General features: G+C 45.8%; 1 pseudogene across 1 annotated transcript in view; it reads left to right on the top strand.

Moving 5' to 3' along the window:
- Positions 1–21,975, top strand: part of LOC311143859 (conserved oligomeric Golgi complex subunit 3-like) — a 46,051-nt pseudogene extending 24,076 nt beyond the window's left edge. Inside the window, exons 13-22 of the transcript XR_014615563.1 lie at positions 151–250; positions 358–476; positions 6,992–7,081; positions 8,119–8,239; positions 8,497–8,585; positions 16,633–16,767; positions 20,007–20,082; positions 20,182–20,309; positions 20,746–20,844; positions 21,086–21,975. The product of XR_014615563.1 is annotated as a conserved oligomeric Golgi complex subunit 3-like (transcript). The remainder of the gene's footprint in view (positions 1–150; positions 251–357; positions 477–6,991; positions 7,082–8,118; positions 8,240–8,496; positions 8,586–16,632; positions 16,768–20,006; positions 20,083–20,181; positions 20,310–20,745; positions 20,845–21,085) is intronic.
- Positions 21,976–22,175: the final 200 nt, after the last annotated feature.

The following is a 22,175-nucleotide window of genomic DNA, read 5'->3' on the forward strand; positions in this document are numbered from 1 at the left end:
TACCTGGAGATTGCTCTTACAAACCCCCCTAATGGTTAAGATTTGGGGGAGGTGTGCTGATCCTAGATCTGTGCCTATGGGCAACTTCTACCTGCAGCTGTCCTCAATACAAAACAAAGACGCATGTTTGTAATCAATCTCTCTTTACAGAAAATCGCCCAGAGCCTGAAGGAAGAGCAGATTTAGCTAATGGCCCAGGAGTCCTCGTTCTCTGACGTGCAGCTTGAATTCTCAGAGGGCAGGAGAGCCAGTAAGTCAGCGTTTACATATGAAGGTGGAGAGGAATTTTTTTCTTTCTAAGTTATGAATGGTCTTACTGTTGTAAACTCCTACTCTCTTTCTGTTCCTTGCTTACAGGTAGGATAGACTCGTCCCGCTTGCAACCATCCATCTCTCCCGCTGACCTGCATGGCATGTGGTACCCCACAGTCAGACGGACGCTGGTCTGCTTATCCAAGCTCTACAGGTGTATAGATGTGAGGACTTGGCTTATCTGCCATTTGGCATGTTTACTCTTCCAAATATGAGATAATATAGGCATGACAAACGATACAGGCATATGAATGAATCATGAGCCTAGTCCATTGCATGATGGGAGTATTTGACCTGTCCTCCTGCTTTCCCTACACTGCTGTCCACCATGTTGTCCCTGTGTTAATGCCGTCCACCATGTTGTCCCTGTGTTGATGCCGTCCACCATGTTGTCCCTGTGTTGAGGCCGTCCCCCATGTTGTCTCTGTGTTGATGCTGTCCTCCATGTTGTCCCTGTGTTGAGGCCGTCCACCATGTTGTCCCTGTGTTGAGGCCGTCCCCCACGTTGTCCCTGTGTTGATGCTGTCCCCCATGTTGTCCCTGTGTTGATGCTGTCCCCCATGTTGTCCCTGTGTTGATGTTGTCCCCCGTGTTGTCCCTGTGTTGATGCCGTCCCCCATGTTGTCCCTGTGTTGATGCCGTCCCCCATGTTGTCCCTGTGTTGATGCTGTCCCCCATGTTGTCCCTGTGTTGATGCTGTCCACCATGTTGTCCCTGTGTTGATGCTGTCCTCCATGTTGTACCTGTGTTGATGCTGTCCTCCATGTTGATGCTGTCCACCATGTTGTCCCTGTGTTGATGCTGTCCTCCATGTTGATGCTGTCCACCATGTTGTCCCTGTGTTGATGCCGTCCTCCATGTTGATGCTGTCCACCATATTGTCCCTTTGTTGATGCTGTCCTCCATGTTGATGCCGTCCACCATGTTGTCCCTGTGTTGATGCTGTCCTCCATGTTGTACCTGTGTTGATGCTGTCCACCATGTTGTCCCTGTGTTGATGCTGTCCACCGTGTTGATGCTGTCCACCATGTTGTCCCTGTGTTGTTGTTGTCCCCCATGTTGTCCCTGTGTTGATGCTGTCCACCATGTTGTCCCTGTGTTGATGCTGTCCTCCATGTTGTCCCTGTGTTGATGTTGTCCCCTGTGTTGATGCTGTCCACCATGTTGTCCCTGTGTTGATGTTGTCCCCCGTGTTGTCCCTGTGTTGATGTTGTCCCCCATGTTGTCCCTGTGTTGATGCTGTCCACCATGTTGTCCCTGTGTTGATGTTGTCCCTGTGTTGATGCTGTCCACCGTGTTGATGCTTTCCTCCGTGTTGTCCCTGTGTTGATGCTGTCCTCCATGTTGTCCCTGTGTTGATGTTGTCCCTGTGTTGATGTTGTCCCCCGTGTTGTCCCTGTGTTGAGGCCGTCCCCCACGTTGTCCCTGTGTTGATGCTGTCCCCCATGTTGTCCCTGTGTTGATGCTGTCCCCCATGTTGTCCCTGTGTTGATGTTGTCCCCCGTGTTGTCCCTGTGTTGATGCCGTCCCCCATGTTGTCCCTGTGTTGATGCCGTCCCCCATGTTGTCCCTGTGTTGATGCCGTCCCCCATGTTGTCCCTGTGTTGATGCCGTCCACCATGTTGTCCCTGTGTTGATGCTGTCCACCATGTTGTCCCTGTGTTGATGCTGTCCTCCATGTTGTACCTGTGTTGATGCTGTCCTCCATGTTGTCCCTGTGTTGATGCCGTCCTCCATGTTGATGCTGTCCACCATATTGTCCCTTTGTTGATGCTGTCCTCCATGTTGATGCCGTCCACCATGTTGTCCCTGTGTTGATGCTGTCCTCCATGTTGTACCTGTGTTGATGGTGTCCTCCATGTTGTACCTGTGTTGATGCTGTCCACCATGTTGTCCCTGTGTTGATGCTTTCCACCGTGTTGATGCTGTCCACCATGTTGTCCCTGTGTTGATGTTGATGCTGTCCTCCATTTTGTCCCTGTGTTGATGTTGTCCCCTGTGTTGATGCTGTCCACCATGTTGTCCCTGTGTTGATGTTGTCCCCCGTGTTGTCCCTGTGTTGATGTTGTCCCCCATGTTGTCCCTGTGTTGATGCTGTCCACCATGTTGTCCCTGTGTTAATGTTGTCCCTGTGTTGATGCTGTCCACCGTGTTGATGCTTTCCTCCATGTTGTCCCTGTGTTGATGCTGTCCTCCATGTTGTCCCTGTGTTGATGTTGTCCCTATGTTGATGCTGTCCACCATGTTGTCCCTGTGTTAATGTTGTCCCCTGTGTTGTCCCTGTGTTGATGTTGTCGTCCGTGTTGTCCCTGTGTTGATGCCGTCCCCCATGTTGTCCCTGTGTTGATGTTGTCCCTGTGTTGATGTTGTCCCCCGTGTTGTCCCTGTGTTGATGCTGTCCACCATGTTGTCCCTATGTTGATGTTGTCCCTGTGTTGATGTTGTCCCCCGTGTTGTCCCTGTGTTGATGTTGTCCCCCATGTTGTCCCTGTGTTGATGCCGTCCCCCATGTTGTCCCTGTGTTGATGCTGTCCCCCATGTTGTCCCTGTGTTGATGCTGTCCACCATGTTGTCCCTGTGTTGATGCTGTCCACCATGTTGTCCCTGTGTTGATGCTGTCCTCCATGTTGATGCTGTCCTCCATGTTGTCCCTGTGTTGATGCTGTCCTCCATGTTGATGCCGTCCACCATGTTGTCCCTGTGTTGATGCTGTCCTCCATGTTGTCCCTGTGTTGATGCTGTCCTCCATGTTGTACCTGTGTTGATGCTGTCCACCATGTTGTCCCTGTGTTGATGCTGTCCACCGTGTTGATGCTGTCCACCATGTTGTCCCTGTGTTGATGCTGTCCTCCATGTTGTACCTGTGTTGATGCTGTCCACCATGTTGTCCCTGTGTTGATGCTGTCCACCGTGTTGATGCTGTCCACCATGTTGTCCCTGTGTTGATGCTGTCCTCCATGTTGTACCTGTGTTGATGCTGTCCCCCGTGTTGTCCCTGTGTTGTTGTTGTCCCCCATGTTGTCCCTGTGTTGATGCTGTCCACCATGTTGTCCCTGTGTTGATGCTGTCCTCCATGTTGTCCCTGTGTTGATGTTGTCCCCTGTGTTGATGCTGTCCACCATGTTGTCCCTGTGTTGATGTTGTCCCTGTGTTGATGTTGTCCCCCATGTTGTCCCTGTGTTGATGCTGTCCACCATGTTGTCCCTGTGTTGATGTTGTCCCTGTGTTGATGCTGTCCACCGTGTTGATGCTTTCCTCCATGTTGTCCCTGTGTTGATGCTGTCCTCCATGTTGTCCCTGTGTTGATGTTGTCCCTATGTTGATGCTGTCCACCATGTTGTCCCTGTGTTAATGTTGTCCCCTGTGTTGTCCCTGTGTTGATGTTGTCCGCCGTGTTGTCCCTGTGTTGTTGTTGTCCCCCATGTTGTCCCTGTGTTGATGCTGTCCACCATGTTGTCCCTGTGTTGATGCTGTCCTCCATGTTGTCCCTGGGTTGATGTTGTCCCCTGTGTTGATGCTGTCCACCATGTTGTCCCTGTGTTGATGTTGTCCCTGTGTTGATGTTGTCCCCCATGTTGTCCCTGTGTTGATGCTGTCCACCATGTTGTCCCTGTGTTGATGTTGTCCCTGTGTTGATGCTGTCCACCGTGTTGATGCTTTCCTCCATGTTGTCCCTGTGTTGATGCTGTCCTCCATGTTGTCCCTGTGTTGATGTTGTCCCTATGTTGATGCTGTCCACCATGTTGTCCCTGTGTTAATGTTGTCCCCTGTGTTGTCCCTGTGTTGATGTTGTCCGCCGTGTTGTCCCTGTGTTGATGTTGTCCCTGTGTTGATGCTGTCCACCATGTTGTCCCTGTGTTGATGCTGTCCTCCATGTTGTACCTGTGTTGATGTTGTCCCCTGTGTTGATGCTGTCCACCATGTTGTCTCTGTGTTGATGTTGTCCCCCGTGTTTTCCCTGTGTTGATGCTGTCCACCATGTTGTCCCTGTGTTGATGCTGTCCACCATGTTGTCCCTGTGTTGATGTTGTCCCTGTGTTGATGCTGTCCACCGTGTTGATGCTATCCACCATGTTGTCCCTGTGTTGATGCTGTCCTCCATGTTTTCCCTGTGTTGATGTTGTCCCTGTGTTGATGCTGTCCACCATGTTGTCCCTGTGTTGATGTTGTCCCCTGTGTTGTCCCTGTGTTGATGTTGTCCTTTGTGTTGTCCCTGTGTTGATGATGTCCACCATGTTGTCCCTGTGTTGTTGTCCCTGTGATGATGTTGTCCCCCGTGTTGTCCCTGTGTTGATGTTGTCCCCCGTGTTGTCCCTGTGTTGATGCTGTCCACCATGTTGTCCCTATGTTGATGTTGTCCCTGTGTTGATGCTGTCCACCATGTTGATGCTGGCCTCCATGTTGTCCCTGTGTTGATGTTGTCCCCTGTGTTGATGCTGTCCCCCGTGTTGTCCCTGTGTTGATGTTGTCCCCATGTTGTCCCTGTGTTGATGCTGTCCTCCATGTTGTCCCTGTGTTGATGCTGTCCACCATGTTGTCCCTGTGTTGATGTTGTCCCTGTGTTGATGCTGTCCACCGTGTTGATGCTATCCACCATGTTGTCCCTGTGTTGATGCTGTCCTCCATGTTGTCCCTGTGTTGATGTTGTCCCTGTGTTGATGCTGTCCACCATGTTGTCCCTGTGTTGATGTTGTCCCCTGTGTTGTCCCTGTGTTGATGTTGTCCTCCGTGTTGTCCCTGTGTTGATGCTGTCTACCATGTTTACCCTGTGTTGTTGTCCCTGTGTTGTTGTTGTCCCCCATGTTGTCCCTGTGTTGATGCTGTCCACCATGTTGTTCCTGTGTTGATGCTGTCCTCCATGTTGTCCCTGTGTTGATGTTGTCCCCTGTGTTGATGCTGTCCCCCATGTTGTCCCTGTGTTGATGTTGTCCCCCGTGTTGTCCCCCATGTTGTCCCTGTGTTGATGCTGTCCACCATGTTGTCCCTGTGTTGATGTTGTCCCTGTGTTGATGCTGTCCACCGTGTTGATGCTTTCCTCCATGTTGTCCCTGTGTTGACGATGTCCTCCATGTTGTCCCTGTGTTGATGTTGTCCCTATGTTGATGCTGTCCACCATGTTGTCCCTGTGTTAATGTTGTCCCCTGTGTTGTCCCTGTGTTGATGTTGTCCTCCGTGTTGTCCCTGTGTTGATGCTGTCCTCCATGTTGTCCCTGTGTTGATGTTGTCCCTGTGTTGATGCTGTCCACCATGTTGTCCCTGTGTTGATGCTGTCCTCCATGTTGTACCTGTGTTGATGTTGTCCCCTGTGTTGATGCTGTCCACCATGTTGTCCCTGTGTTGATGTTGTCCCCCGTGTTGTCCCTGTGTTGATGCTGTCCACCATGTTGTCCCTGTGTTGATGCTGTCCACCATGTTGTCCCTGTGTTGATGTTGTCCCTGTGTTGATGCTGTCCACCGTGTTGATGTAATCCACCATGTTGTCCCTGTGTTGATGCTGTCCTCCATGTTTTCCCTGTGTTGATGTTGTCCCTGTGTTGATGCTGTCCACCATGTTGTCCCTGTGTTGATGTTGTCCCCTGTGTTGTCCCTGTGTTGATGTTGTCCTTTGTGTTGTCCCTGTGTTGATGCTGTCCACCATGTTGTCCCTGTGTTGTTGTCCCTGTGTTGATGTTGTCCCCCGTGTTGTCCCTGTGTTGATGCTGTCCACCATGTTGTCCCTATGTTGATGTTGTCCCTGTGTTGATGCTGTCCACCATGTTGATGCTGGCCTCCATGTTGTCCCTGTGTTGATGTTGTCCCCTGTGTTGATGCTGTCCCCCGTGTTGTCCCTGTGTTGATGTTGTCCCCATGTTGTCCCTGTGTTGATGCTGTCCTCCATGTTGTCCCTGTGTTGATGCTGTCCACCATGTTGTCCCTGTGTTGATGTTGTCCCTGTGTTGATGCTGTCCACCGTGTTGATGCTATCCACCATGTTGTCCCTGTGTTGATGCTGTCCTCCATGTTGTCCCTGTGTTGATGTTGTCCCTGTGTTGATGCTGTCCACCATGTTGTCCCTGTGTTGATGTTGTCCCTGTGTTGTCCCTGTGTTGATGTTGTCCTCCGTGTTGTCCCTGTGTTGATGCTGTCTACCATGTTTACCCTGTGTTGTTGTCCCTGTGTTGATGTTGTCCCCCGTGTTGTCCCTGTCTTGATGTTGTCCCCCGTGTTGTCCCTGTGTTGATGCTGTCCACCATGTTGTCCCTATGTTGATGTTGTCCCTGTGTTAATGCTCTACGCCATGTTGTCCCTGTGTTGATGTTGTCCCTGTGTTGATGCTGTCCACCATGTTGTCCCTGTGTTGATGTTGTCCCTGTGTTGATGCTGTCCACCATGTTGTCCCTGTGTTGATGCTGTCCACCATGTTGTCCCTGTGTTGATGCCGTCCCCCATGTTGTCCCTGTGTTGATGTTGTCCCCCGTGTTGTCCCTGTGTTGATGCTGTCCACCATATTGTCCCTGTGTTGATGCTGTCCACCATGTTGTCCCTGTGTTGATGTTGTCCCTGTGTTGAGGCCGTCCACCATCTTGTCCCTGTGTTGATGCTGTCCACCATGTTGTCCCTGTGTTGATGCTGTCCACCATGTTGTCCCTGTGTTGATGCCGTCCTCCATGTTGATGCATGGGATCTGTTGTCCCTCCAGAGAGCAGTCTTCCAGGGCTTATCTCAAGAGGCTTTATCTGGCTGCATCCACTCCCTGCTCAAAGCCTCTGATGTCATCCTCAAGAACAAGGTTGGTGCAGATTTATTTCAGGCACAAGACAATGCAATGCACGTAATGCGTTACGTTATACACTCAGTGGCCAGTTTATTAAGTACACCACCCCGTTCCCGAAAATGGTTTGCTTCAACAGACAGTGAGTTACATAGCAGTGGCTTGCTATATTAAAGCAGGCAGACAGGCATCAAGGCATTCACTTACTGTTGGATTGTACGTTAGAATGGGCAAAACGACTGACCTAAGTGACTTTGAGCGTGGTGTGATCGTCGGTGCCAGGCACGTCAGTTCTCCTGGGCGTTTCACGCACGACAGTGTCTAGGGTTTAGAGAATATGGTGCAACAAACAAAAAAAACATCCAGTCAGCAGCAGTCCTTTTGGGTGAAAACAGCTCGTTGATGAGCGGTCGAAGGAGAATGGCAAGAATGGTGCAAGTTAACAGGCGGTCCACAAACAGGCAAATAACGGCGCAGTACAACAGTGTTGTGCAGAACGGCATCTCATAACGCACAACTCGTCGATCCTTGTCACGGATGGGCTATTGCAGCAGACCACCACACCGGGTTCCACTCCTATCAGCTAAAAACAAGAAGCGGCTCCATTGGACAAGCGATCACGAAACACTGGACAATTAAGGACTGGAAAAACCATTGCCTGATCCGACAAATCCCGGTTCCTGTTGCGTCATGCTGATGGCAGTTAGGATTTGTCATAAGAAGCGTGAGTCCATGGCCCATCCTGCCTAGTGTCAACAGTACAGGCTGGTGGCGGTGGTGTAATGGTGTTTCCATTCCCCGCAGAATTCAGGTTCTGGAGGCCAAGGGCGGTCTGACCCGGTACTAGATGGGTATACCTAATAAACTGGCCACTGAGTGTACATTTCTGACTGTAAAGGTTGTCATTCCAAAACAACTGTAGCCTTACCATTCACCTGTTCACCTTTTTTTTTCTTCTGTAGAAATGGGTCAATACTGGTTTTCCTTTTGGGGAAAAGGTTAACGTTTTAATATTCAAGATGTTATAGTTACCGGTATGGTTTCATCTTGTGCAGACGCAGGTAGACGGTCAGCTGTTTCTGATAAAACACCTGCTGATCATGAGGGAACAGATCGCCCCATTCCACACAGACTTTGCCATCAATGAGATCTCTCTGGACCTGAAGAGAACCAGAGGTGAGGTGATGATGAGGAGGAGGAAGAGAAGACGTTCCTTAAAACCTGTCAAACATTAGGATGGCCGTTGTGTCCATATACACATATGGCTATTATAATAGTGTTAATAACTAGAGTTGCTGTATAGACTTCCGTAGCTGTCGGTAGAAGTGCTCCTGTTCTGGTACTCATTTCAACCAAGGGCAGATTTAATTTGTAACACTAGAGAGCACTCTAATCCTTCTTCAGCAAGATCAATCTTTTCTTTTTCAAATCAGATGCTGCCTTCAAAATGATGAACCCCAAATCTGTACCTAGTTTCTTCAGACTCAACAGCCACAACGCCATCCTAGAATTTCTCTTAGAGGTAAAGTTTTTGATTTAGTTTAAATATAATATACACATATAGGACCAGGAGTTTCTATGTCAGGAACTATATGTAATTTGAGAGATCCCTCATCTACAGTACCACGTCTAGTAACTAACTAACTAACTAACTAACTAACCTCTCTCTGTTGGACCTCATCTACAGTACCACGTCTAGTAACTAACTAACTAACCTCTGACTGTGGGACCTCATCTACAGTACCACGTCTAGTAACTAACTAACTAACTAACCTCTGACTGTTGGACCTCATCTACAGTACCACGTCTAGTAACTAACTAACCTCTATCTCTCTGTTGGACCTCATCTACATTACCACGTCTAGTAACTAACTAACCTCTGACTGTTGGACCACATCTACAGTACCACGTCTAGTAACTAACTAACTAACTAACCTCTGACTGTTGGACCTCATCTACAGTACCACGTCTAGTAACTAACTAACCTCTATCTCTCTGTTGGACCTCATCTACATTACCACGTCTAGTAACTAACTAACCTCTGACTGTTGGACCACATCTACAGTACCACGTCTAGTAACTAACTAACTAACTAACCTCTGACTGTTGGACCTCATCTACAGTACCACGTCTAGTAACTAACTAACTAACCTCTGACTGTTGGACCTCATCTACAGTACCATGTCTAGTAACTAACTAACTAACCTCTGACTGTTGGACCTCATCTACAGTACCACGTCTAGTAACTAACTAACTAACCTCTGACTGTTGGACCTCATCTACAGTACCACGTCTAGTAACTAACTAACTAACCTCTCACTGTTGGACCTCATCTACAGTACCACGTCTAGTAACTAACTAACTAACCTCTGACTGTTGGACCACATCTACAGTACCACGTCTAGTAACTAACTAACTAACCTCTCACTGTTGGACCTCATCTACAGTACCACGTCTAGTAACTAACTAACTAACCTCTGACTGTTGGACCACATCTACAGTACCACATCTAGTAACTAACTAACTAACCTCTCACTGTTGGACCTCATCTACAGTACCACGTCTAGTAACTAACTAACTAACTAACCTCTGACTGTTGGACCTCATCTACAGTACCACGTCTAGTAACTAACTAACCTCTATCTCTCTGTTGGACCACATCTACAGTACCACGTCTAGTAACTAACTAACTAACTAACCTCTGACTGTTGGACCTCATCTACAGTACCACGTCTAGTAACTAACTAACTAACCTCTGACTGTTGGACCTCATCTACAGTACCATGTCTAGTAACTAACTAACTAACTAACTAACCTCTGACTGTTGGACCTCATCTACAGTACCACGTCTAGTAACTAACTAACCTCTATCTCTCTGTTGGACCTCATCTACATTACCACGTCTAGTAACTAACTAACCTCTGACTGTTGGACCTCATCTACAGTACCACGTCTAGTAACTAACTAACTAACCTCTGACTGTTGGACCTCATCTACAGTACCACGTCTAGTAACTAACTAACTAACTAACCTCTGACTGTTGGACCTCATCTACAGTACCACGTCTAGTAACTAACTAACTAACCTCTGACTGTTGGACCTCATCTACAGTACCATGTCTAGTAACTAACTAACTAACCTCTGACTGTTGGACCTCATCTACAGTACCACGTCTAGTAACTAACTAACTAACCTCTGACTGTTGGACCTCATCTACAGTACCATGTCTAGTAACTAACTAACGAACCTCTGACTGTTGGACCTCATCTACAGTACCACGTCTAGTAACTAACTAACTAACTAACCTCTGACTGTTGGACCACATCTACAGTACCACGTCTAGTAACTAACTAACTAACCTCTGACTGTTGGACCTCATCTACCGTACCACGTCTAGTAACTAACTAACTAATCTCTGACTGTTGGACCTCATCTACAGTACCACGTCTAGTAACTAACTAACTAACTAACCTCTGACTGTTGGACCACATCTACAGTACCACGTCTAGTAACTAACTAACCTTTCTCTCTGTTGGACCTCATCTACAGTACCACGTCTAGTAACTAACTAACTAACCTCTGACTGTTGGACCTCATCTACAGTACCATGTCTAGTAACTAACTAACTAACCTCTGACTGTTGGACCTCATCTACAGTACCATGTCTAGTAACTAACTAACGAACCTCTGACTGTTGGACCTCATCTACAGTACCACGTATAGTAACTAACTAACTAACCTCTGACTGTTGGACCTCATCTACAGTACCACGTCTAGTAACTAACTAACTAACCTCTAACTGTTGGACCACATCTACAGTACCACGTCTATTAACTAACTAACTAACCTCTCACTGTTGGACCTCATCTACAGTACCACGTCTAGTAACTAACTAACTAACTAACCTCTGACTGTTGGACCTCATCTACAGTACCACGTCTAGTAACTAACTAACTAACCTCTGACTGTTGGACCTCATCTACAGTACCACGTCTAGTAACTAACTAACCTCTCTCTCTCTCTGTTGGACCTCATCTACAGTACCACGTCTAGTAACTAACTAACTAACTAACCTCTGACTGTTGAACCACATCTACAGTACCACGTCTAGTAACTAACTAACTAACCTCTCTCTCTCTGTTGGACCTCATCTACAGTACCACGTCTAGTAACTAACTAACCTCTATCTCTCTGTTGTACCTCATCTACAGTACCACGTCTAGTAACTAACTAACTAACCTCTCACTGTTGGACCTCATCTACAGTACCACGTCTAGTAACTAACTAACTAACTAACCTCTAACTGTTGGACCTCATCTACAGTACCACGTCTAGTAACTAACTAACCTCTCTCTCTCTCTGTTGGACCTCATCTACAGTACCACGTCTAGTAACTAACTAACTAACCTCTGACTGTTGGACCTCATCTACAGTACCACGTCTAGTAACTAACTAACGAACCTCTGACTGTTGGACCTCATCTACAGTACCATGTCTAGTAACTGACTAACTAACCTCTGACTGTTGGACCTCATCTACAGTACCACGTCTAGTAACTAACTAACGAACCTCTGACTGTTGGACCACATCTACAGTACCACATCTAGTAACTAACTAACTAACTAACTAACTAACTAACTAACTAACTAACCTCTGACTGTTGGACCTCATCTACAGTACCACGTCTAGTAACTAACTAACGAACCTCTGACTGTTGGACCTCATCTACAGTACCACGTCTAGTAACTAACTAACGAACCTCTGACTGTTGGACCTCATCTACAGTACCACGTCTAGTAACTAACTAACGAACCTCTGACTGTTGGACCACATCTACAGTACCACATCTAGTAACTAACTAACCTCTCTCTCTGTTGGACCTCATCTACAGTACCACGTCTAGTAACTAACTAACTAACCTCTGACTGTTGGACCTCATCTACAGTACCACGTCTAGTAACTAACTAACTAACCTCTAACTGTGGGACCTCATCTACAGTACCACGTCTAGTAACTAACTAACTAACCTCTGACTGTTGGACCTCATCTACAGTACCACGTCTAGTAACTAACTAACCTCTGACTGTTGGACCACATCTACAGTACCACGTCTAGTAACTAACTAACTAACTAACCTCTGACTGTTGAACCACATCTACAGTACCACGTCTAGTAACTAACTAACTAACTAACTAACTAACCTCTAACTGTTGGACCTCATCTACAGTACCACGTCTAGTAACTAACTAACTAACCTCTCACTGTTGGACCTCATCTACAGTACCACGTCTAGTAACTAACTAACTAACTAACCTCTGACTGTTGAACCACATCTACAGTACCACGTCTAGTAACTAACTAACTAACCTCTCTCTCTGTGTTGGACCTCATCTACAGTACCACGTCTAGTAACTAACTAACTAACCTCTGACTGTTGGACCTCATCTACAGTACCACGTCTAGTAACTAACTAACTAACTAACTAACTAACTAACTAACTAACCTCTGACTGTTGGACCTCATCTACAGTACCATGTCTAGTAACTAACTAACTAACCTCTCACTGTTGGACCTCATCTACAGTACCACGTCTAGTAACTAACTAACTAACCTCTGACTGTTGGACCTCATCTACAGTACCACGTCTAGTAACTAACTAACTAACTAACTAACTAACCTCTGACTGTTGGACCTCATCTACAGTACCATGTCTAGTAACTAACTAACTAACCTCTGACTGTTGGACCTCATCTACAGTACCACATCTAGTAACTAACTAACTAACCTCTCACTGTTGGACCTCATCTACAGTACCACGTCTAGTAACTAACTAACTAACTAACCTCTAACTGTTGGACCTCATCTACAGTACCACGTCTAGTAACTAACTAACCTCTCTCTCTCTCTGTTGGACCTCATCTACAGTACCACGTCTAGTAACTAACTAACGAACCTCTGACTGTTGGACCTCATCTACAGTACCACGTCTAGTAACTAACTAACTAACTAACCTCTGACTGTTGAACCACATCTACAGTACCACGTCTAGTAACTAACTAACTAACCTCTCTCTCTCTGTTGGACCTCATCTACAGTACCACGTCTAGTAACTAACTAACCTCTATCTCTCTGTTGGACCTCATCTACAGTACCACGTCTAGTAACTAACTAACTAACCTCTGACTGTTGGACCTCATCTACAGTACCACGTCTAGTAACTAACTAACTAACCTCTCACTGTTGGACCTCATCTACAGTACCATGTCTAGTAACTAACTAACTAACTAACCTCTGACTGTTGGACCTCATCTACAGTACCACATCTAGTAACTAACTAACTAACCTCTCACTGTTGGACCTCATCTACAGTACCACGTCTAGTAACTAACTAACTAACTAACCTCTGACTGTTGAACCACATCTACAGTACCACGTCTAGTAACTAACTAACTAACCTCTCTCTCTGTGTTGGACCTCATCTACAGTACCACGTCTAGTAACTAACTAACTAACCTCTGACTGTTGGACCTCATCTACAGTACCACGTCTAGTAACTAACTAACTAACTAACTAACTAACTAACCTCTAACTGTTGGACCTCATCTACAGTACCACGTCTAGTAACTAACTAACTAACCTCTCACTGTTGGACCTCATCTACAGTACCACGTCTAGTAACTAACTAACTAACTAACCTCTGACTGTTGAACCACATCTACAGTACCACGTCTAGTAACTAACTAACTAACCTCTCTCTCTGTGTTGGACCTCATCTACAGTACCACGTCTAGTAACTAACTAACTAACCTCTGACTGTTGGACCTCATCTACAGTACCACGTCTAGTAACTAACTAACTAACTAACTAACTAACTAACTAACTAACCTCTGACTGTTGGACCTCATCTACAGTACCATGTCTAGTAACTAACTAACTAACCTCTCACTGTTGGACCTCATCTACAGTACCACGTCTAGTAACTAACTAACTAACCTCTGACTGTTGGACCTCATCTACAGTACCACGTCTAGTAACTAACTAACTAACTAACTAACTAACTAACTAACCTCTGACTGTTGGACCTCATCTACAGTACCATGTCTAGTAACTAACTAACTAACCTCTGACTGTTGGACCTCATCTACAGTACCACATCTAGTAACTAACTAACTAACCTCTCACTGTTGGACCTCATCTACAGTACCACGTCTAGTAACTAACTAACTAACTAACCTCTAACTGTTGGACCTCATCTACAGTACCACGTCTAGTAACTAACTAACCTCTCTCTCTCTCTGTTGGACCTCATCTACAGTACCACGTCTAGTAACTAACTAACGAACCTCTGACTGTTGGACCTCATCTACAGTACCACGTCTAGTAACTAACTAACTAACTAACCTCTGACTGTTGAACCACATCTACAGTACCACGTCTAGTAACTAACTAACTAACCTCTCTCTCTCTGTTGGACCTCATCTACAGTACCACGTCTAGTAACTAACTAACCTCTATCTCTCTGTTGGACCTCATCTACAGTACCACGTCTAGTAACTAACTAACTAACCTCTGACTGTTGGACCTCATCTACAGTACCACGTCTAGTAACTAACTAACTAACCTCTCACTGTTGGACCTCATCTACAGTACCATGTCTAGTAACTAACTAACTAACTAACCTCTGACTGTTGGACCTCATCTACAGTACCACATCTAGTAACTAACTAACTAACCTCTCACTGTTGGACCTCATCTACAGTACCACGTCTAGTAACTAACTAACTAACTAACCTCTGACTGTTGAACCACATCTACAGTACCACGTCTAGTAACTAACTAACTAACCTCTCTCTCTGTGTTGGACCTCATCTACAGTACCACGTCTAGTAACTAACTAACTAACCTCTGACTGTTGGACCTCATCTACAGTACCACGTCTAGTAACTAACTAACTAACTAACTAACTAACTAACCTCTGACTGTTGGACCTCATCTACAGTACCATGTCTAGTAACTAACTAACTAACCTCTCACTGTTGGACCTCATCTACAGTACCACGTCTAGTAACTAACTAACTAACCTCTGACTGTTGGACCTCATCTACAGTATCACGTCTAGTAACTAACTAACTAACTAACTAACTAACTAACTAACTTCTGACTGTTGGACCTCATCTACAGTACCATGTCTAGTAACTAACTAACTAACCTCTGACTGTTGGACCTCATCTACAGTACCACGTCTAGTAACTAACTAACTAACCTCTCACTGTTGGACCTCATCTACAGTACCACGTCTAGTAACTAACTAACTAACTAACCTCTAACTGTTGGACCTCATCTACAGTACCACGTCTAGTAACTAACTAACCTCTCTCTCTCTCTGTTGGACCTCATCTACAGTACCACGTCTAGTAACTAACTAACGAACCTCTGACTGTTGAACCTCATCTACAGTACCACGTCTAGTAACTAACTAACTAACTAACCTCTGACTGTTGAACCACATCTACAGTACCACGTCTAGTAACTAACTAACTAACCTCTCTCTCTCTGTTGGACCTCATCTACAGTACCACGTCTAGTAACTAACTAACCTCTATCTCTCTGTTGGACCTCATCTACAGTACCACGTCTAGTAACTAACTAACTAACCTCTCACTGTTGGACCTCATCTACAGTACCATGTCTAGTAACTAACTAACTAACTAACCTCTGACTGTTGGACCTCATCTACAGTACCACGTCTAGTAACTAACTAACTAACCTCTCTCTCTCTGTTGGACCTCATCTACAGTACCACGTCTAGTAACTAACTAACCTCTATCTCTCTGTTGGACCTCATCTACAGTACCACGTCTAGTAACTAACTAACGAACCTCTCACTGTTGGACCTCATCTACAGTACCACGTCTAGTAACTAACTAACTAACTAACCTCTGACTGTTGAACCACATCTACAGTACCACGTCTAGTAACTAACTAACCTCTCTCTCTCTCTGTTGGACCTCATCTACAGTACCACGTCTAGTAACTAACTAACGAACCTCTGACTGTTGAACCTCATCTACAGTACCACGTCTAGTAACTAACTAACTAACTAACCTCTGACTGTTGAACCACATCTACAGTACCACGTCTAGTAACTAACTAACTAACCTCTGACTGTTGGACCTCATCTACAGTACCACGTCTAGTAACTAACTAACTAACCTCTCACTGTTGGACCTCATCTACAGTACCACGTCTAGTAACTAACTAACTAACCTCTGACTGTTGGACCACATCTACAGTACCACGTCTAGTAACTAACTAACCTCTGACTGTTGGACCACATCTACAGTACCACGTCTAGTAACTAACTAACCTCTGACTGTTGGACCTCATCTACAGTACCACGTCTATTAACTAACTAACTAACTAACTAACCTCTGACTGTTGGACCTCATCTACAGTACCACGTCTAGTAACTAACTAACTAACCTCTGACTGTTGGACCTCATCTACAGTACCACGTCTAGTAACTAACTAACTAACTAACTAACTAACCTCTGGCTTTTGGACCTCAGGGATCACCAGAGATAAAAGAACACTACATCGACTCGAAGAAGGACGTAGACCGCCACTTGAAGTTCAGCTGTGAGCAGTTCATCCAGCAACAGAATCAACTCTCTGTGGGGAATCTGGAGGAGTTCCTCACCAAGGTAACGTGTCAATCAGACAGAGAGGAGGTGTTTCTCACCAAGGTAACGTGTCAGCCTGACAGAGGAGAGGACAGGCAGACGTAGCCTGGGGCTCAGACTGCACAACACGACCTCGGGCTTTCTCTTCCCTTTTGCTTTTTGAACAGTTACATTTTTCTGGTAATTCACTGTTCAGTAAAACTGAAAATATAAAAGGCCTATTGAAAGGTGAATGTTATTCTATTGTGAATCTAGGCCTATTCAAATTTGATGGGTTTAGTTCCAATCATGCCAATCATCCATTGTCTTCTGACGTTGGAGCTGAGCCAATCCGAGGACTTGGGCGAGGAGAGAAAATCTCCAGCCCGCCTCCCGTAGTCATAGTACTATTTTCCTCGGCAGTCAATCTCTTTTGTGTTCACACAGCAAATACCTTGGAAGTCGTTGGCCACTCAGCCTTGTTAAAATACTCCTTACCAGAAGGTGACAGTAGCGTTTTCTTGGCAATGCATGTCAGGGAGTGTTGCTTAGTTTATGGTGTAGATTCCAATGTTAGCTAGTTGTGCTAATGCTGATATTTTGTAGAAAGACGTTGTTGATACTAGCCAGATGGCCACAGCTAGATAACTACCTAGCAAGATGACGAAGAAACAATTGAATTCACTCTCCGTAATCCCATACTGCCAGTGCCAGCCCATAGCCAAATGTTTAACTAGCTAACATTAGCGTATTCGCTAGGGATAGATCGAGATTTACAGAATGGGTAGCTGGAGGAAAACGGGGGAGGGTCATGCTTTTTCAATTTCAGTCAAGGGGAGGTTTTAGTACTTTTCAAATCCAGGGGAGGGTCATGTAATTGATGACATTTTTATAATTCTCATTGTTTTAGAATTAGTTGATTATTAGGCTATACGCTGAGTATACCAAACATTAGGAACACCTTCCTAATATCGAGTTGCAGCCCCCCCCCCCCCTTTTGCCCTCAGAACAACCTCAATTCATTGGGGCATGGACTCTGCAAGGTGTCGAAAGCGTTCCACAAGGATGCTGGCCCACGTTGACTCCAATGCTTCCCACAGTTGTGTCAAGTTGGCTGGATGTCCTTTGGGTGGTGGACCATTCCTGATACACACGGGAAACAAACATTAGGAACATTAGGGGTGGAGTTGTGCTCTCTGATTGGCTCAACGTCAAGTTGTTGGCCACTGACGAGCATTCTACAAGTAGAATCGGTAGGTTCGTTGCTACCAGGTTGGTACGCAGAAGGGTACCGCTTCTGTTCTAGCAAGAGATGGAATAGCCTCCCACCGTGATGAGTAGTCTATCGGCAGTGAGCTTCTCATGTTACAGCCTGAATTTTAAATTGATCAAATTTTGATTGTCACTTGCCTACACACAAAAAATGTCTGCTGCATTGAAGATCCCCAAGAACACAGTGGCCTCCGTCATTCTTAAATGGAGGAAGTTTGGAACCGCCAAGACTCTTCCTAGAGCTGGCCGCCCGGCCAAACTGAGCAATCGGGGGAGAAGGGCCTTGGTCAGGGAGGTGACCAAGAACCTGATGGTCACTCTGACAGAGCTCTAGAGTTCCTCTATGGAGATGGGAGAGCCTTCCAGAAGGACAACCATCTCTGCAGCACTCCACCAATCAGGCCTTTATGGTAGAGTGGCCAGACGGAAGCCATTCCTCAGTAAAAAGGCACATGACAGCCCGCTTAGAGTTTGCCAAAAGTCACCTAAAGACTGTCAGACCAAGAGAAACAAGATTCTTACGTCTGGAGGAAACCTGGCACCATCCCTACGGTGAAGCATGGTGGTGGCAGTATCATGCTGTGGGGATGGTTTTCAGCGGCAGGGACTGGGAGACTAGTCAAGATCAAGGGAAAGATGAACCTCAGGACCTCAGACTGGGGTGAAGATTCACCTTCCAACAGGACAACGACCCTAAGCATACAGCCAAGACAGCGCAGCAATGGCTTCTGGACAAGTCTCTGAATGTCCTTGAGTGGCCCAGCCAGAGCCCGGACTTGAACCCGATCGAACATCTCTGGAGAGACCTGAAAATAGCTGTGCAGCAACGCTCCCCATCCAACCTGACAGAGCTTGAGAGGATCTGCAGAGAAGAATGGGAGAAACTCCCCAAATACAGGTGTGCCAAGCTTGTCACGTCATACCCAATAAGACTCAAGGCTGTAATCACTGCCAAAGGTGCTTCAATAAAGCACTGAGTAAAGGGTATGAATACTTATGTAAATGTGATATTTCCGTTTTTACAAAATGTGCTAAAATTTCTAAAAACCTGTTTTTGCTTTGTCATTATGGGATATTGTGTTTGTGTGTGTGTGTTGATTGAGGGGGGGGGGGAAACAATTTAATCCATTTTAGAATAAGGCTGTAACGTAACAAAATGTGGAAAAAGTCAAGGGGTCTGAATACTTTCCGAATGCACGATAAGTCAGTTCACCAATGACAACAAGGCATGTTGAATAAATGGTAGCCTAGTAGTCAGACCTAACTGGATGGATGAGGTGAGGGATGGAGATCTGACACAAGCTCCTATAGGGCTAGTTCAGTTGTTTCATATTCCAAATAACCGACAGTAAGCTAGACTACTATAAAATTAAGAAGAAGCCAGTTTACATTTTCACTAGACTATCCACATAAAGACACCTATTAATATGAATAATCATTACCCCTACATTTAACCTAGAAAAATGTGAAAGTGTAATTGAGACCACCTCAATTTCATTTATGATCAAACACCCGACTTCTGTGTTGGCTACATTGTTTGATATAATTTAAGACTCTAGGTTTCAGGAAATGGAAGTTACAGGTTTTTCAAAAATGCAAAAATTATTCGGAGGAATTTGGCTGACCCCCTCCGGACCTCCCCCCTACCCAACCTTAGGCCTACATCAGCACCACCTTGTTAGAAAATCCCTCCGATTTCAGATTCAGGAGATCCCTGATTTGTACAATTTAAACATATTTCTAGTTAGCTAATGAAGAGCAGCCAATTACCAAGTACCCATAACAGTCTATAGCCTACCATTCCTACTGAGGCAGTCTTCTGCCAGCTATTAGTAGGCAACAAAAGGTTTATTTCCCTATGATTTGAGCAGTGTGGGGGGGGGCCTGGGGAGGCCGGGGGGGCCACCGCAGCACTGAAGTGGCACTCATAAACATTCTTCAAGGTTGGTAGGTGTGAGATCACTCATGTTGTCCCTGACTGGGGATGATGGGGACTTGTTTTGTTTCAGGTGTCCGCTCTGAAAACCACGGTGATCCAAGGAGGTCCTACCTACGGCCTCTCTCAACAACCTTGGGCTCAGCCAGGTAAGAAACAGCAGCATCATATTTCAGTGGAACCTCTAAATCGTGTGGTGAAAGGAAGGCATGGAACTGAAAAATGACTCTTTGTGTCTCCCCTTTTAGCCAAGATCAACGACATAGTGATGGCTACTTACCGGGTGATGAAGAGCAAGCTGCCAAGCACGTTACAAAGCATGTCCTTGTACCTGGCCAACAGAGACGCAGAGTTTATCCTCTTCAAGCCTGTCCGGGTGGGTGTCTGTTAGACACTGGAGGAATTGAAACTCTCATTATTTTTCCAACCCTGTGCTGGCCTGGTCCCAGATCTGTTTGCGGTGTCCTGCCAAAAATGAGAAGACGGCACAAGCAGATCTGGGGCCAGGCTTACCCTGTTCAGGAGCTCATGGGGGGGTTTGGTACACACCTACAAAATAAATAGACCTTTTCAGCAGGTGCTGAGGCTGAGTAATGCGCAGTTACCCTTTTCAGCCTTGATCCTGCTTGTTAAAGAGAAAGCATTGTTCAGTAATTACGGTGGCTTTCTGTGTCAGGCTAAGTGCTAATCTAAGCGACTCTTAAGTGCACAACAACGCCGTTGACATGGCAACTGGGATACAAAGGGGACCGGCGATGGTGTAATTTCTCTCCAGCAGCTCTTGTAGCTAGCATGAAGTTTTCTCCCAACAGAACAACATTCAGCAGGTGTTCCAGAGACTGCACACCTTGATTCAGGAGGAATAGAGCGGCGAGGACCTTCAGATCATCGCTTGCCCTTCTATGGACCAGGTAAGGTTTGTACAAGGCTACACTACAAAATCATAACCTAGGGCATGGTAGTACAAGGTTCGTCGCTCTCACACTGTTGGATCTCAAGGTCTTTTTACAAGTGTATTTATTCAACTTTGATTTGTTCAGGTTATCCGATTGGGATCACAATATATTTTTCACTGTGTGTAGTGGCGTCTGGAGTGACATGCTGGATGTTGTTGGTGTTAGCCCTCAGTGCTTCTGCTCTCTCTCTCTTCAGATTAACCTGCTGTTGTCTGTGAATAAGTAGCCTGAAGGGGGGTTGGTCAGTATCGAGCTCTGCCTGGTCTGGGCAGACAGCAGTGTTACTCCTGACCTGGCCAGACCAGGATCCCTCGGTGGAGTGAGAGTCAAGGAAAAATACCACTGGACAGGACTGTGCCAGTCTTTCGCCCTCGGGCCCACCTAGGAAAGACGGCAGGTGCGCAAAAATCCTACACAAGGCCAAATATACACTGACACACAACTGCTCTGAGCATGTCGAGGTCCAGTCAGCCAGTTAGCCATTCAGTCACTCAGTTGGTAGGTAGGATCGTGGGAAATGGAAGATTTTATTTTTGCTACTGATCTTGAATCAACTTTTTTCAACTCAAATTAAAGGTGGTTACGGTTGGACTAGGGCAGTGGTCACCAACCGGGGGATCGACTCTGTCCCCTTTTCTCAGCGGAGAGAGGCAGAGAGTCGGGACGTTGAGTCTGGTCAGAGGCAGCCTCACCTCCCGTCCCCTCAGACTGATGCAGGCCATCAGTCCAGTAAAAAAAAAAGGATTATTATGCTCAGTCAGCTGTTCCTCACAAGTAATACAACAAATTATCTATTACCAGTGTGATCATATACCTACATTTTGTTAATATAACTTAAAAATGGTCTGAGAACAACATTGGCAGGGCAATTCAAGCATAGCCAATATCCAGTGATAATGCATTGGGCCTATAGCCTACTCCACAAACCTCATTGCTACAGAATTGGTTAATGTTGCATAGGTTTACGTTTTTTAAGTGTAGTTCCCAAAAAAATCTGAGCGGTAGATCACGGGTTGCATTTTGATTCAGTGATCTTGACTCAGAAAATGTTATTAGCTACAGTGGGGAGAACAAGTATTTGATACACTGCCGATTTTGCAGGTTTTCCTACTTACAAAGCATGTAGAGGTCTGTAATTTTTTATCATAGGTACACTTCAACTGTGAGAGACAGAATCTAAAACAAAAATCCAGAAAATCATATTGTATGATTTTTAAGTAATTAATTTGCATTTTATTGCATGACATAAGTATTTGATCACCTACCAACCAGTAAGAATTCCGGCT

Source organism: Coregonus lavaretus (genome assembly GCF_964263955.1).
Source record: "Coregonus lavaretus genome assembly, chromosome: 16".
Taxonomy (NCBI): Eukaryota; Metazoa; Chordata; class Actinopteri; order Salmoniformes; family Salmonidae; genus Coregonus; species Coregonus lavaretus.